Source organism: Myotis nattereri (assembly GCF_964212035.1).
Source record: "Myotis nattereri genome assembly, chromosome: 2".
Classification (NCBI taxonomy): Eukaryota; Metazoa; Chordata; class Mammalia; order Chiroptera; family Vespertilionidae; genus Myotis; species Myotis nattereri.
The window spans coordinates 125562296-125579672 of record NC_138076.1 but is presented as its reverse complement, the minus strand read 5'-3'; the positions used below and the strand labels follow the sequence as shown (position 1 = coordinate 125579672).

General features: G+C 44.7%; 1 long non-coding RNA gene across 1 annotated transcript in view; it reads left to right on the top strand.

Moving 5' to 3' along the window:
- Positions 1-10124, top strand: part of LOC308513418 — a 67199-nt gene extending 57075 nt beyond the window's left edge. The window contains exons 2-4 of the long non-coding RNA XR_013995538.1: positions 3696-3926; positions 7323-7465; positions 9489-10124. This is a non-coding gene — a long non-coding RNA (uncharacterized lncRNA). The remainder of the gene's footprint in view (positions 1-3695; positions 3927-7322; positions 7466-9488) is intronic.
- Positions 10125-17377: the final 7253 nt, after the last annotated feature.

Below are 17377 nucleotides of genomic sequence, written 5' to 3'. Positions count from 1 at the left end.
TGCTCACCTGTGGTCTGGGTACCTATCAAGTCCAAGGTCTTGATGTTTCTAGTTTTGTTCAGGCACCAGGTACCTCTACTGCTGTGGAGGTTAAGGCAGGTGTGCTTGTTGGGTTCTCCTTAAGCACATGCTGAAATTAAGAAGATTTTGGAGGAAGTAAGACCTATGAGAGAAAAAGGGAGGAAGCAAAATTGAACAGGGGGGCCCATATGGCCACCATTCACACCTAAGAAGATCTTCCATACCAGCAGGAAGCTGCAGAGCAAAGATTACCCTGCTGAGAAGTCCCAAGGAGTAGAGAAATCACCAGGTCTCTGTACTACCTGCCCCACTGCAAGGAAAATTGAAGTGGACCCCGAGGGAGCTAAAAGCTAGAACCTATCAGCTAGTCACATCCTTCAAGTCCTTTCTTAAAAGGGGACCTGAGCAACACATGTCCTCAATTGCCAAGGCCCAGACAAAAGTGAGACATCCTTACAGAAATCCATTATTGACTGGCCAGCTCAGGGAATCACCTGGAATTGCAGAATCACAGACTATAGACCCCACTATAAGCTAAAGAACAGCTTGAACTTGGCTGATGTGGTTCAGAGGTTGAGCATCAACCTATGAACCAGGAAGTCACAGTTTGATTCCCGGTCAGAGCACATGCCCAGGTTGTGGGCTTGATCCCCAGTGGGGGGTGTGCAGGAGGCAGCCAATCAATGATTCTCTCTTATCATTGATGCTTCTCTCTCTCTCTCTCTCTCTCCCTCTGAAATCAACAATATATATATATGTATTTTTTAAAAAGTAAGTTGAGCCCAGCCAGCGTGGCTCAGTGGTTGAGCATCAGCCTATGAACCAGGAAGTCATGGTTCAATTCCCTGTCAGGGCACATACCCAGGTTGCAGGCTCAATCCCCAGTGTGGAACTTGCAGGAGGCAGCCAATCAATGATTCTTTCTCATTAATGTTTCTATCTCTCTCTTCCTCTCCCTTCCTCTCTGAAATTAATAAAAAAAATTTTAAAAATAAAAATAAAAAGCAGGTTGATTCTGATCTCTTTGCCCCACCCCCCTTTTTTGCAGCTCACCTTAGGAGTCGTTTGTCATAAATCTGGGAGGACTTTACAAAGTCCTTGGGCCTTAGAACACAAGGACAGGGGAATAGTTGAACTACCCTAGTGTTCTATGTGCTATTTTTCCTGAATGAATTCAGGTCTTTGGTGAAGATCATAGTCACCATTGTCGTCATATCATCATTATCTTCAACATAACCATCCCTCCCAGCATCATACAGCATTCTTAAAATAACAAATTTTCTGTGATGCTAGATTAAACTCTATTATAATGAAAAGGACAGATTCTAGAAACCTCTTACACTGGGGGCAATCACATGCTAAGTCACATATAGAATAAATGCAATGACCATCTGGGCTCTGCGATCCTGGGCTTTCAATGTCCCCTATATAAAACTGGAATTACTATGACTGCCTCCCTCCTAGACCTACAGGGCTAGAGAGACTACAATGAGATAATGGAGGTGAAAGCCTTTGAGCACTTCATTCCAAAGTTATCATAGCATCTTTTGCCTAAGGCTCTTGAAACCTCTTAAAAGCACCATCACATTTTCATCATATAAAGATTGCCCAAGAGAGATCTCATTACCAGCACTTGGTGGGAATCTGGCATTCATCTTCCCCTTCCTCTATGATCACAGAGTCTTGCTGGTCCAAAGAGACCACAAAGGGTACCTTTCTGCTGATTTATCTGCAGAGTAGTCCAGGGCAGAAGGCAAAGCACCAGAGTACACTGTTGCCTCCCTGCTCTGCTGTGGTCCAGGGGGTGGCTCACAGGTATAGTCCTCAGCACGCTGGTCTCCTTGGCAAGGTTCGCTGTTTGACAAGATCACTTTTATTTCATTCTACCTCCTACTGCAGAATTAAGAGAATTTTTAAATTCTTTTCAAATACATAAGACTTGTATGTTATGTGGGCAGAGCATGTCCAAGATCCTGAGGGAGCAGGGGAGGCAGAAGGCAACAGGAAGGGACCTCCTTTCACCCCCTCATTTACAGGTGAGGCAGGATGGTGATTGGATGCCCAGCTCACCGTGCCTGCCTAAGGGAAGTATCTTGGCTCGTGCTTCTGAGATGTAGTCTGAAGTGAAAAGAAATTGGGCTTTAGAGTTTATCAAATCTGGCTCTGCTACTTACTGTCAACCTTGGGCCAGTGACTTAACCACTATGAACCTCGATTTCCTTTGCTATTCTTCCCACCCTGCAAGGTTGCTATGATTAAAGATAATGTGTAAGGAGGCCTGGATCATAATAGACATTCAATAAATGGTAATTATTAACATCATTAAACTTTCTGCTATGAATTTAACAAGTAGCTATATACATTACTCTTTATTCATTCATTTGTTCAAACATCCATTCTTCCATAAAACATTTATGAACTCAGAATTATGCTGGGCTCAATGGGGATCCTACCAAGAAATAGAAAGCAGGATCCCTGAGTTCAAGAAGCTCAAATGGGAGTTGAAAACAATAAACCAGAGAGGCGTTGAATTATAAAATGGGAACCATCTTTCCTTCTTGGCTGTGCTGTGAGAGTTACATGAGCTAAGCCTCAAGCTCAGCATTGGCTCCAGGTAGACTCACTGAAGGGCAGCCATCCTGGAGTTGCATCTTCCCCGGGACAGAGGTGGTTCTGTCAATCTGCTGTGAAGCCATGAAGCATGAGCGTTCAGGGCTCCTCGTTTAGATGAGTTTCTTCCAAGGCTCTGTACCTAATTTTGTTTTTCTTTCTTATAGATAACTCCCCAATGGCATCAGTTTCAAGGTTCACAAAACTGGACCTTCATGAAGAGGGCTGGGTTGTAAAGTCAGATAAAAAATAGAAACATATTTGTGCATGCCTCACGTCTCATGCTCTCAGTGTCAGGAGTGCAAAGGTGAGGGAAAGGGTCAGGCTCGCTTGGTATCTGAAAGGAAGGTGTGAGCCAAGGAAGCTTAACAGTGAAGCAAGGATTTGAACATTGGAAGTTGCACCACAGACTGAGAGAAAGATGCAGGGGGCAGGTAGGGAGGGATGAGCAGGTGAAAAAGCAGACTTTAAGCAAAACACCCATACCATTTTTGCTTTGCACATTCGTGTGGATAATGTGGAATGTATAAAGTGGAAGGGTGGTACGAGCCACGCCAACCTGGGCTCTCCTTATTTGAGCCCTGTGACTTTAAACAGGTCTAGTAGCCGCTCAGAATTTGTTTCCTTTGTAAAATGATGATAATACTAATACCTCTCTCACAAGTAATACTGCACCAGAGTGGAGAGATGTTTTTGTGAAAGTGCTTTGTAAAATGTAAAGAGCTCTATTAATCAATACTGGTTCCAATTCACTTTACTCCGACCTGCAGAAAGGATTTTCTTATCCACCAACATGGTAATAATGGAACGCACCCTTAGGGGGGAAAAAACCCACACTCTCTGAGTAAAAGCTCTGGCTGAGTACATGAGTTTGAGTGCCTTTCTAAACTTCTCCAAGCCTCAGTTTCCCCATGTGAAGCATGGGAGTGGTTATACTTTTCCCTCAGTGCAGTTTTAAACATCAGCAACGTAATGTTGTGATCACACTGACCTTATAGTTCCTTGGGAGGGAATAAATGAAACACTTCCATTCATGCTCCTTATTCTGACTTTTACTAAACCAGGACAAGGCGAATTTGTCAAGACTTTGAACGACAGGGAAGAACAGCAAGAGTCACAGGCCCCACGCGGGCTGGACTGCAGTGAAGAGGTGGTGGTAGGAGAGAAGCGGGGTGGCAGCCACAGGACAGGCGTCACCTTGGACTGAATGCGTGCACGCCAGCTGCTTAACACACAGATTTTCATCAGTCTCAGAATGGACCCATATGCTTGGTATTGCCGTTTACACTGCACAGGTGAGGAGTCACTTCTCAAAGTTGCCACCTCTAGTAATGGAGGAGCTGAACTGCACACCCAGGGCAGCACTGGAGCCTGCCTTCCCTGGTGTCCTTGCTTGGTTTTCAGCTCCTTTGTGTCCAGGATGGGGACTGAACCGACGCGTTACAGCAGGGGTGGGGAACCTTTGTTCTGCCAAGGGCCATTTGGATATTTATAACATCATTCCCGGGCCATACAAAATTATCAACTTAAAAATCAGCCTGCTCTATTTGGTCAACCATTTAATTAACTCACCCCTAATGCCTGGGAAGTGCCAGACCAAATGACTTCATAGGCCTTATGCAGTCCTCGGACTGGACATTCCCCACCCCTGCTCTACAGGAAATCAAAAGACCTGTTACAGGTGAGATTGCACGTGGACAAGCCTCTTGTAGACTCCAGCACATTGAGAAGTTTCTAGTTATTACCCTTATGCCAGGGAGAAAGTTTCCACCCATGCTCTTACACAGAGAAAGTGGCCTTCAATGTCTGATGGTCCCAAATAAGAGGCTCGATCCTCCTTATACTAGGATGTTATGGCTGTTTCTGTTAACCAGTCTCTTCAAAGCCACCACGGTGCCTGCCTGCTACGGAACAGAATTGGGCTGAGATCTCCATAATGCAGGGGCTGGGCAAGAGCAAAGACTAATCAATTTTGGAGTGTATCCCACCTGTTATGTCTGACCTCCCACAGACACTGTCAGAGGAACTGACAGGTCCAGCATCTTCTCAGCATCATACGGCTGAGGAATGACACAGATGGGAGGACCCCTCACCCCCAAGACACACCTGTAGCACCAGCCATCCCCGACTCTGCCTGCAGCCCTTAAGGCAGTGTCTCCTCTCCATCCCATGCTCCATTAGATGAGTAACAAACAGTAGGATACAAGTCTGCCCTTCTGCTTAATTCCAGAGCTAAAGTAACATGTTCAAACACCCTGTTATTATTATTGCCGATGATAATAAGAGGAATAATGAGCAAGAATTGCTTTTATTAAATAAATCAGGAAATAGCACCTTCCCACATGCTCCAGAGGCACGTCCAGAGGCCCCCTAAATGCTCGGATGGTGTCAGGGCAAGTGTTCTCCATTATGAGGGAGTTTCTCTACAATTACTGGTCTCCTGGCGGCAGGTTAGGACTCATCTTAAACATATAATAACATAAACGGGCTCTCTGTTTATCAACTACTACATTATAGGGGTGTGCTTCCCTCCTATAAAACTCCCCTTTTTAATAGGTGCATTTTGGAAATATTATAATTGTAGCCACTTAAAGACCAAGATATTTAACTGTCATCTGTTGCTGTTTTTCTCAATTTTGAAATTAATAGAGAAATCTTAGCTTCCTTAGCCCTATAACCTTCTCCTCATTCAAGTGCGGTGCTTTGAATATACCACATGTACAACGGAGGTACCCAATAAGTGCTTTTTGAATGAAGGATTGATGACAGATATTTCGTAGGTCATTTCCATCACCCCCTTGCTTCCTAATAAGGGTGTATCTGATCATCCTAGGTGGGTAGCAATGGTGATGCAGGAAGATGTATAACTTGAGAGCAAAATATATCCACTTTTGGAATTCAGAGTGTTTGGTTGAGTGGTACACACAGTCCTTGGTGTGCCTTGTGTATTTGACACTTGGAATAACTTTTTTATACCTCCTCCCACTATACCTCAAAAGTATTTTCCATAATAATCATATAATTATCATTTTATTGATTCATTCTTTGGTTTCAAGAGAACAAAAAGATAAATGATAACATTAAAGGTATCATACAAATTTAGGAAAATATTTCATGCACAAACCAAAATGAACTTATTGCCAAGCAAACTATTAAACCTTGCAGTTGAGGCTCTGTTCCACTGTTTTAGATTTTAAACAAAAAGACTCTAACCCCTCACATAAAATGACAGTAATTCAAATTCTGTTTCTTCACCTTTATACTCAATGTGCTGTCACTGTTTCCAGAATGTGTCTGTTCAATACCATCAAGCAATTCTGCAATTCTCTGTGGACACTAACTCCATGTCCTACAAATTTAACTCAATCCTGACTCTCTGTACCTGGAGATAGTGTCATATTCCACAGTTTAAGGGCTCAGTCCCACAGGTCTGCCCCCAATTCAGACACCAATGGAAAGTCTTTTGACCAACTGACTGTAAATTAGAAGTTCCCACCACCCCATCCTTGGGTTCAATTAATTTGCTAGGATGGCTCCCAGAACTCAGAAAACCTGTTTACTTACTACGAGATGACCAGTTTTATTACAACTGATGTTCAAGGATACAAGGAATAGCCTGATGAAGAGATATACTGTATGGGGTGAGATCCAGAGGGTCGGGTGCCAGAAGCTGCCCTTCTCCAGATTCCTGAACCCTTCTAGATGCTAGATTAAGACCCACGGCATTAGTCAGGAACCACAGAACTTCTGTCCCCGTGGTGTTTTGGGTTCAAAATGCGCGTGGATGTGTTCTACTTCCCCAACCTGGAAGCTCTCCAAGCCCTGTCCTCTCGGGTGTTTGAAGGAGGTGCCATTACTCAGGCATGTTGGATTAAACCATTGACCAGTAAGATTGATTCAACCTCCAGTCCCTTTCCCAGTCCCAGAAATTGGGGTGGGGGCACTGCAAGTTCCAATCCTCTAATCCAGGTTGATCCCCATAGGGGTTGTCTAAGTCACCTCATTAACATAAAGTCAATTGTTGTTGGAAGGGAATTGCTACAAGGATAACAGGATACCCATTTGCCTTTATGGTTCTAAACAATGTCAGGAACTGAGGACAAAACACAAAAATTATAACAAAAGATGCTCCCATTGCTCTGATTACGCAAGAAATTCCAAGAGTTTTGGGAGCTGTGAGCCAGGAACCCTGAATGAAGATCAAAAAATATATTTATCACGAATCACGACATCACACCATTTATTTTAAATCAACTACTTATGTGCAAGAGGATATAATAGCTCAGGGGGTGATGACGTGGCCTGTGTCTGGAAGAGAGCTCCACCCATTCCAAACCAGGAAGCCAGTGGGAGCGCACCCTGGAAAGAGGCCTTTTCCTGAGTCCTTGGGAGTGGGGTGTGGAGAGGAGGGAGAGGACTATATTACTGGGAGTTCTCCAAATTAACTGCCATATGGAATACAATGTTTACTAAAAATAAGAAATAAAAAAAAATGCTCATTTGAAATATATATGTGTGGGGGAGTGTAGTTAAACTCAACAGTAATTATAGCAACTATTGGAACTTAGGCCCATATAAGGTTTGGGGGATGGGAGCAGGTTATTATTGATTTTGTTTAGAACTGCATGCACATGGTGATAGTAAAAGGTTGGCTGACTTCAGTTTCACTAATTTTTAAAACTTTTCTACAGAAAATGCTTCCCTATTGCTCCTGCCAGCAGTCGGCCCCTTGGAAAACCCATCCTAAAGGAGCCAGCGAGCCTGATCCGGTCTCAGGTCTCCCCACAGAGGGGCAGAGGGCACAGAGGGGAGGATGACTTCTCCGCATAGCAGGGTCTGTGCCTCTCCCGTGCCTCTTCCCTGGCTCTCCCCGCCCACCCGGAGTCACCTCTGAATCCTGGGGGGTTGAGCTGGAGTTAATGCAAAGGGCTGTTGATTAAACCTTCTGAGATTTTAGGGGGTGCCAAACTCCGTTTGGGGGTCCTTTCCAACAGAGTGCTACTCAACAAAAGTAACAGGAGTCCGTAGAATACCAGGCGGCGAGGGGCCTGCTGACCTAGCAGAGGGTGGCCATTTCAAGAGCAAATAGCCGCAGAGCCCAGGGAGCGGGTGACCACAGCGGTGACTCTCAGGCATGCTCAGCGAAGCACTGGCTACGTTCACAATTATTACATTAAGTGAGATTTCTGTGCTCTTGCCATTTAATGAGAACTTTCAAAGACATTATCTCAGTTTGGTCCCCTGATTATTCCAGAAGGTAATATTTCGGAGCTTAGAAGCCCACCCGGAAGAATAATCAATGTTCCCAAGATCATGGAGGAAAGACCTGAACGTTGTTCTTTTTATTTATTTATTTATTTTTTGAACGCTGTTCTTTTTAAGTTCGCATTTTTCTGAGTGACTTGTGGCTTTGAGCAGGGCGGGCAAAGAAGAAATCATACAATGTGCACTTAAAATGCTGGGATGACGCAGCTTGTAAATATGTAACTTCAGATGCCAGAAGTGAAAAACGAAGGCCTCCTTTAATTTAATTTTTAGAAATTGAGGTATAACTTCACAGTGCACAAATCAGGTGGAGAGCCGTGACGACCAGCATTCCACCCGCACCCAGATCAAGATGTAAAACCTTTCCAGTAGCCCGCAGGCTCCCTCACTCCTCCCAGCAGCTCCCACGCTCCCCGGGCTAACCACTGATCCTGCGTTTACCATGAGAGTAACTTAAAGATTTCCCCCTCTTGCTTGTGGCATTTACAATACCAGACAACTTATCAGACTGATATTTTTCATAAATTAATTTATTTTTAAAACTAACCGAGCAAGTGACATACTCCACCTCAGAAACTTTGTCCTTGTCCTTACTCCTGAAAGGAGCTTGCCCTAGATAGCCACCTGCTCTGCTCCCCTGAATTCATGTCCAAAACCTCTTCTCAGTGGGGTAGGAGACTACTGAAAGCTGCAGCCCGACCCTGGCATTCCATAGTCTGTCCCTGCTTGATTTTACTCCGCAGCACTTCCCACTGTCTGACATGGTCTACATGCCTCTTACTCTTTTATCCTCTATCTTCCACTCCCCACCCCCAATGTAAGCTCCTTGAAGACAAGGCTGTTGGACTGTTGTGTTTACTGTTGTATCTTTCTCTTCCAACTTATCTGCCACTCATCTGCTTAGACAGTATATGTTGTAAGGCATGAGTATCAGTGGAGCAACCTAAAAAACTCAAGCAAATGCCTCAAAACTTAATTGAAACATTCATTTCTAATTCAGAAAATTAGAAATGTAATTGCATACATTTTATTTGGAAGTACACACTCATAGTACGTAACTATGACTTACACACGTGAGGAAGAAAACGATAGAAAGTTCTGAATCAGAAGGAATCCTGGGGCAGGGATCTCCTGGCTAGGTGAATTAGTTTACTTCTTTTCTGAAAAATGGGAATAGCAATGTCTGCTTCATAGGATGAAACCAGCATCATGTAAAGCAATGTTTAGAGACTAGAAGCCATCTTTAGTCTATTGTTCTCAAAGTCATATTAACATTACATGTCCAAACCTTAGCGGGAAGTCAGTGCTGGTCCTGCCCCTTGCCTACAGCTATAAAGAGGTGCATTGCAAGTGAGTAATTATATTTCTTAAAGTTCCTTAAACCCACACTCATTCTCTCTAATTACAGTTCATATCAACGGGCCAAGATAAGAGTTAAGAATTCTGTAGCCAAATGCCTTTGAGATATATACCGCCAATGGAAATTCCCCACAAAAATGAGGGATGTTAAGGAGACCCAGTCATATTTCTTGAAGATTGCCTCTAGCTTAATTTTCCAGCCATGTGACAATGTACTGTCCTCAACCTTGCAGTGAGATTCTTGATTCCATGGTCAGCAGCATGATCCGATGGCCTGAGACGTTCTTCTTCCAAGAACCAAGAGTTGGAGCAGGAAGAAACAGAACAAAACCCTTCTCTCCACTGCTGTAGTTCCCCCAATTAAAGCTGATGCCGAAAATTCCACTATGGCTTCATTCCTTACTGAGACTTTGTCTGCAGGGATGCCTGGGAAGTTACCAGTCACCTTATACTTTAATGTGAATGAGTTTTTTAGCTCCTTTCATAATAGCAAGTAAGATGAGAGAAGAGGGAGAAATAAAGAATGAGAAGTGACTGAGGAAAAGATGCTGACCACGAAGAAAAAGGCTGTTGGAAGAGGAACTCTTGAGCTAAAAGCAAGCCAGTGCTGTTTCTTATAGGCCTGGTTCTGAGTCTAAGGGTAGAAGTCTTAGCTCTGGTCCTGCTGTTCCCTCTGTGACCTATAATATTTTTAATTTTTGTGGTTGCTTAGAAGAGGATGCTGTCCGCTGCCCACAACTTACTGACACTCTCTCATGTTCAGCATTTATCAGGTACTGGAGGCTCCAAGGTAAGCTTGGGAGCTGAAGAAACAGTGTTCATAAATTGATACCATATGTAAACAAACAAATAAAACAAAGGATGGAGGGAGAATTTTGATCTAGGTTTGTACTGTGGGTGGATCTGACTGCTGCTGCGGAGACTTTTTCCTTGTAGATTAGATTTCAATGGAGCCTGAAGAAGGCTTTTCTTTTTTCATCTATAGCTTATAACAATTACTGCATTGTATACACAGTGCAGTTGAATGCAATAATTAATGGTTTTATTCAGTAAGTATTTACCAAGTGCTCGCTATGTGTTCAACACAGGACAGGAAGCTACTTCGGTAAACAAGACAGAAAAGGCCCCCACTCTCCAAAGTTTACATTCCTGAGGGTGGGTGGGGGGGGAGACAGAACAAAATAAATAAGAACATTCTAGATACTGATATATACCATAAAGAAAACAAAGAGTACTGTGTGAGAGAGTAGCTCTGTGTTGAGGGTGTGTGTTAGGATGGTCAGAAAACCCTTTTTGAGGATATGACACTTGAGCTCAGACCTGAATAATGAAAATGGTGCAGCTGTACAAAGGCCCTGAAACAGGAAGGAGCTTGATTGGTGTCTTTTGGACTCAAAGGTCAGCGTACTTAGACCATAGAGACGTAGGTGGAAAGGAGCAGGAGATAGGGTCAGAGACATGGGCGAAACGTTAAGACCCTGTTGGCCATGGAAAAAAGATAAAGACAATGAGATGACATTGGGCAGTGTTAGAGCAGAGGAATGACATGATTTTACTATTTTATTGAAAATGTCCCAATCTCACAAGGAGATTGGGCAAAAAATATGCTTCAGTCAACCGTTTCCACTAAATATCTGCTGAATGAATAAACACATAAATGACTGAATGAAGGAATGAAATCTCACTAGTGAGTGAAGTTATAATAGAAAGAACATTGACCTCCAGCTAGAGTTAGAAGAGGCAGCTGTACCAGTTGGTAGCTGTCACCTTGGGCTGTAACCCCTTGGAATCTTAATTTCTTCATTTGTAGAATAGGATAGCACACCTTGAACTGCCCCCAACAGCTGTGGTGAGGATCAAGTAAGAAATGTGAAGATTGAAAATATAAAGAGGGATGGATGACGATGATAAGTTTTCTGTGCCAGGTCACAATGGCATGCCTTAATTGAACTTCAAGGCCTTTGATATTCATGAGTTTGCTTGGAGTCTACTGTACTCTGTCAATTGGGTAGTTTGTCCCCTCTGTGTCAAGAAGTGCCAGCGTGGCTCAGGTGTTGAGCATCAACCTATGAACCAGAAGGTCACGGTTCGATTCCTGGTCAGTGCACATGCCTGGGTTGCAGGCTCGATCTTCAGTGTGGGGCATGCAGGAGGCAGCCGATCAATGATTCTCTTTCATCATTGATGTTTCTATCTCTCTCTCCCTCTCTCTTCCTTTCTGAAATACATAAAAATATATATATTTTAAAAAGTGCTGTCTTTATCCTTAAAGCCACAAGGGAGAATCCCCCCCCCCCCTGCCACCCCCTCACACATCTCCCCCCTCCTCCCCCGTCCGAACAGCAGAGAACATGCTTTCAGAGATGTTATCTTATTTGATGCTGGCATCTCTGTAGGAGGTAGGTCAGGCTTGATTTCCCCAGCTAGAACTCTGCATCTACCCCACCTCTTTTCAAGAGGCTCATGCTCATGTCTATTCTCTGCTGTGTCATTCCAGGCCAAAAAGTCCTACAGTTTTTTAGGGTCTTCTTAGGGAGAGAGACTCTTCCTAGCTAGGGTGATGGGTGCATACTTCCTGGGAAAGAGATTCTGTAAACTCTCCGTAAATATTTCTGTGTTTAGCAACTTGTCAGGCAGCCTTTCACTCTAGTCTAAATCCCCGTGGCTGTAATTGTAACCCTGTCCTCCGGTTCCGTCTTCAGATGGCTCTGAAGCAGCATCTGCTGGCATCAAGACCGTCGCGTCCACTCTTTATTGCAAATTATCAGAGAGGGAAGGAGGAAGGCGGCTTGGAGATCAGCAGCCCCATCTTTTTGTTTTATATACAAGGAATCTGAGTCCCGGCAGGACATGGCCTTTGAGTGGCAGACTCACGGTCAGGGCTGGCCTCTGGAGGCTCATTGAATCTTCATGACACTGTTGTGCACAAACATTGATCCCCAAGCATAGGATCAATGGCTAAGGACATGGCAAGTTTTTAACGCCATCAGTATAGGATAAATTAGAACTGTTTGCTGGAACTGTGAGATGATTCTTTTAGATCCCAGCTGGTGGAGGGCTTCAGGATGAGGAAAGGGAGGAAAGAAGCCAAGTGAAGCTTAACTGTTGGCTGGCAGCCTTACTGGGCAGCCTCCTTCCCAGGGATATGGAAAAGGCCGTCTCTGAGTCAGGCAGATCCTATGGTAAGCTCTAGTCCAGCGGTTCTCAACCTGTGGGTCGTGACCCCTTTGGGCGTCGAACGACCCTTTCACAGGGGTCTCCTAAGACCATCGGAAAACACATATATAATTACATATTGTTTTTGTAATTAATCACTATGCTTTAATTATGTTCAATTTGTAACAATGAAAATACATCCTGCATATCAGATATTTACATTACTATTCATAACAGTAGCAAAATTACAGTTATGAAGTAGCAACAGAAATAATTTTATGGTTGGGGGTCACCACAATATGAGGAACTGTATTAAAGGGTCGCGGCATTAGGAAGGTTGAGAACCACTGCTCTAGTCTCTCACAAACTATAATGTCTCTGAGTCTCAGAGTTCTTGTCTGTGAAATAGGGATGAGTATCATAGGATATTTTGGAGGCTTAAATACACTTCACATGGTGCCTGGGCTCTGCTCTTCTCTGTAATTTGAGTTGTTCTTCTCCAGCATCCAGCCAGGGGTGGGGTTTGGAGTAGATGGGCTCAGAAAACCGGGAAGAAAAGAAAGGAACCTTAGCATCCTAGTCATCAAATCACTCTCTCACACCAGACTTCACTGAGCTGTTTTCAATGAATCAGACACCCTCAGATTACCTCAAAATCCAGAAAGCTATGAAAATCAAGGGAAAGCATGCCAGTGGCAAAACACTTCTGCATTCTGCCAGTTCAAGCTCTGAAGAAAAGCAGTTGCAAGAGGGTTTCTTCATTGAACTTGGAGCCCGACTGTCTTTCCCCGTGGGAGCTCCACTGGCCCTGGAGAGCAGGGGAGCAGCTGGGACCCAGCTCTCAGTTTCTCACACCCACAGCTACCCAGAGCCCACATGTGCTAGGGGAGGCAGGTCACACTGCACAAAAGGGTTTACAACTTAGTTCCCTTGCATTTGCATTTGCCAAATGCTTTAGTTTCCAAAAGTTCACCTCTCAGTTGAGTTGCACTTGTGTCCACAATCAAAGGATATTAAAGCTGAAAATATTTAAGAGCCCCCCCCCCACCCCGCCCCGCCCCGGTAGAAGTAGGCAGTGGACCTCCCTTCCACTGTTTTCTTTAAGGTCATAGTAAAATGAGTTTGCATTTACTGAGCACACATTTATTTTGCATGGGGTAGGATGAGGATGGTTAGTGGAGAGGCCAGTGCTGAGGGCAGAGGGAAGTATTTACCCTCTGATCTGGTGAGCTACCCATCTTCTGACTTTGGGTTGACCCTTGGTGCCAGCAGGTAGGAGCAGGAAGGAGCGCCTCAACTGAACTGTCTTGGATGCTATCTGGTGCCGCTCCCCCATCCTCCCTCACTAATGAATGAGCAGATGTAGTGAGAGAAGTCCATTTGTCCCTAAGAGCTCCTCTAACCAGGCCCTAGGCTTTGCTGGGATCTATGGAAATGACTTAGGATCTACGCTTTTTGCTCACCTTAGCCCTCCACCCCTTCATGTTTTGAATTGGTGGTACTCATCCTTGTAGGTTGCTCTCACATTCACCTGCCCTCTGTGATTCTAATAGATATAGACTCACCCAAAGAGTTGGGGGGCAGGGAGAATGTCTTTGAGGGTGGGGGACCACCCACACTTCCTGAGTGATAAATTCACGTGGGAAGCTGTCCCATTTCCCCCAGGCCAGCTTTGGGGTGTGTCCTGCTTGGGGCTAAATAAAGGTTTTTGATTTTGCTATAACAAAGGCAATGCTTCCTTCTGAAGGAAGGAGCAGAGGATACTGAAGGCGGCCAGCGCATACGAGGGTGAAGGTTTTGTAAACAAGCCTGAGTCAGAAGTGACAGAGGGTGATGGATAACCAAGCGGGAGGTTCAGAATGGAATCTTCACCCCTCCCCTCCGGTTGCCTAGTTCTCTTCTCTTTCTGTGCATCCTGATTCCACACTGCCACTGGTCTAGGTGTCCCCCTCCAGTGATTCAAGAGTCCGCACAGGAGACTTAACCCCAGGACCCTTTTCACCAGAGGGATGAAGCATGGTCCAAACAGTGTGTCATGTGAGACTGGGCCCCTGTTCTCTGTGCTAGGGAGTGCTAACAGAACATCATCTTGTAAGAGGATGAGCGATCCCTTTTATCTCGGCCTGTTTCTTTAAGCAGTTCCACCACTCATGGATACCTCCTGGTGGAAAGATTCCAAATGCCCACTGCCTGCTTCCACCTGATCCAGACTAAGTGCTCACTCCTGCAAATAGCTGCTTGCCTACTGGTCCAGGAAGTGGAACAACATAAGCTGGAAAACCAAAATGTACATTTCATTTGACTCCCAAAGTGTAAAGGACAGGGCTGACTCCCGTTTGCAGGGACAAGCACATTCTGCAAAGTTGAAAGGTAGTGTGGTTGTGGAGAACAAAGACTTCGGAGTCAGCCAGAACTGAGCTCAGATCCTGTCTCCGCTATTACAAAGCTGTGCGTCTTCCGACAAATGATTTACTCTTTAAAAACCTCTTTGCTGGCTTGTTGTGAGAATTAAAGATAATATAAGTAACGTGCCTAGAACATAATATGTACTAAATAAATGATCATTTTAGCAATCTTGTTTAAAGTCATCTTCACCATATTCCTCAGTAGGTTGTTATTACGTATGTGCCATCAATTCATTCATTTAGACAGTCAATAAATATTGACTTATAAAAGAACAGTTACTGAACAATAATGAAATTAATAAGAAAGGATTATGCCAGGACCCCTGAACTTAGAGTGTCAGATGAAAACACTAAACTAGACACAGGCTACACAGAAATGATTTGATTCCTCCCACAGGCGTCTGCGCTGCATCCTGCTTGACAGTGAGGGTAGAGTGAGGCACAGCAGGGGCACTGGCCTCCTCTCTGGGTGAAGGGTAGTCAGCACCCCCAGCTGCCAGGCATTTGTTTCAGATACGCATCCTGTGCTCTCCAATAGAATCGAAGTGTCTCAAGAGCAGGAGCTGTGGGGCGACTGCTTACAATTCAGTGGCCCCAGATTGCCGGGAGAAACTGCTCTGCCTACGGGTACAGTCAGCTAACAAGCCCAGATCCCCCGATACAGCTATATTTGGGTATGACGATTAGGTCAGATCCTTGGTCAGAGAATTTATGGGGATGAAAATTGAAGGTGCCAAGGGAACTGCCCTAGGCAGTGGTCGGCAAACCGAGGTCCTCGAGCCACATGCGGCTCTTTGGCCCCTTGAGTGTGGCTCTTCCACAAAATACCATGTGCGGTGCGCACGTAAAGTGCGAAGTTGACTTAAAACTTTAAGTAAAGTTTATTAAGTTAATTTTAGGGAACGTTGTGGAGTGAAAGAAGATGTAGTGTCGAGGATTGAGAAAGGCATGTTGAGATGGTTTGGACATATAGAGAGGATGAACGAAAGGAGACAGATGAAACAAGTATACAAGACGAGTGTGGATGGGAGAGTTGGAAGGGGTTGACCTCAGCGAACATACCTCAATCAGATTGAGGATGTTTTTAGCAAAGGCCAGCTTAGGAGTACCCTAATTAAGTTAATAACAATGTACCTACCTGTATAGTTTAAGTTTAAAAAATTTGGCTCTCAAAAGAAATTTCAATCGTTGTACTGTTGATATTTGGCTCTGTTGACTAATGAGTTTGCCGATCACTGGCCTAAGGGAAGATAGACAGACACATTTGTCTTCCAGTTTGTTTTTAACACCTTCAGAGAGAAGAGGGCAGGGATGTGGGGAAAGAGCCCCAGCTCTCACCAGGGCCCCTGCCCATGCTGAGTGCTCTGTGTAAAGAGAGGAGTCCCAGGTTCGAGGCCTCATTCTGCATCTAACTTGCCATGTGCCTGGGAGAAGCGTCTCATCTCCCCGAGCCTCAGTGCCCTGGGACATGAGAGGTGAGGGTTGGAAAGATCGCTGCTACAGTTTGTTACATTCTGTGACTTGCTTCCCCCCACGGTTCCTGTTCATTAAGAGTGTAGCTGTGAGGGGCTACTGAATGGCCCTTTCTTTTTTTTAAATTAATATGTTTTTTATTGATTTCAGAGCGGAAGGGAGAGGAAGAGAGATATAAACACCAATGACGAGCGAGAATCGGACGCCTGCTGCATGCCTCCCACTGGGGAACGAGCCCACAACTCAGACAGGTACCCTGACTGGGAACTGAACTGTGATCTCCTGCTTTTTTAGGTTCACGCTCAACCACTGAGCTACGCCAGCCTGGCCTGAATGGCCCTTTCTAACATAGATTCCATTATGCCGGAGGCTTCTGGACACTGTGTACCTCTCAGGAGAATGAATCAGCCACTTTGAAGTTGAGCCTTGGATGTTAATGATGTAACAAGGTCAGAAATGGCTGGGTGGGCCTCTACCCTCTTATGTTGCACTGCTCGGTGCTACAAGGGGGCCGACAGCAAAGCAGCCCCCAGGGAGGAGCCAGTCTCCTGCTTAAACACAGTATGGTCTGGGGCCACCACTGTTCTTCCTGTCTCTGAAGGCAGCTTCTAGGGAAGCCAGAGTTCACTTTTTGTCCATTTGTGTGCAGATCCCTGAGGATGTAGGAATCAAGTTGTTGCCTTATCCTCATTTCTACAAAGCCATTGGGAATTGTGTGTGATAGAAATGCCTTGAGGAAGAAAATGCCTCCATATGGTTTAGTGCTTGCTCTTCATTCATTCATTCATTCATTCCACAATTATCTAGAGACCACCTACCATGTGCCAGGTGCTATGCTAGGCATTGGCAGTGCAATCATGAACAGAACCACAGTCCCTGTTCCTACTAAATTTACGCCCAGGGGGAGCAGATATTAGTACAGTACTCAAACACTCCAGCTAATGAATATGTAACTTGGAACTTGGGGATGTGTTAAGAAGAACAGGGAACTGTTCTATGAAAGTGAATGTAGCAGAGACAGCTGATTGTCTCCTCAATATCCAGTCTCCCCCGTTCTTTACTCACTGAATCCCTGTTTGGTTAGAGCA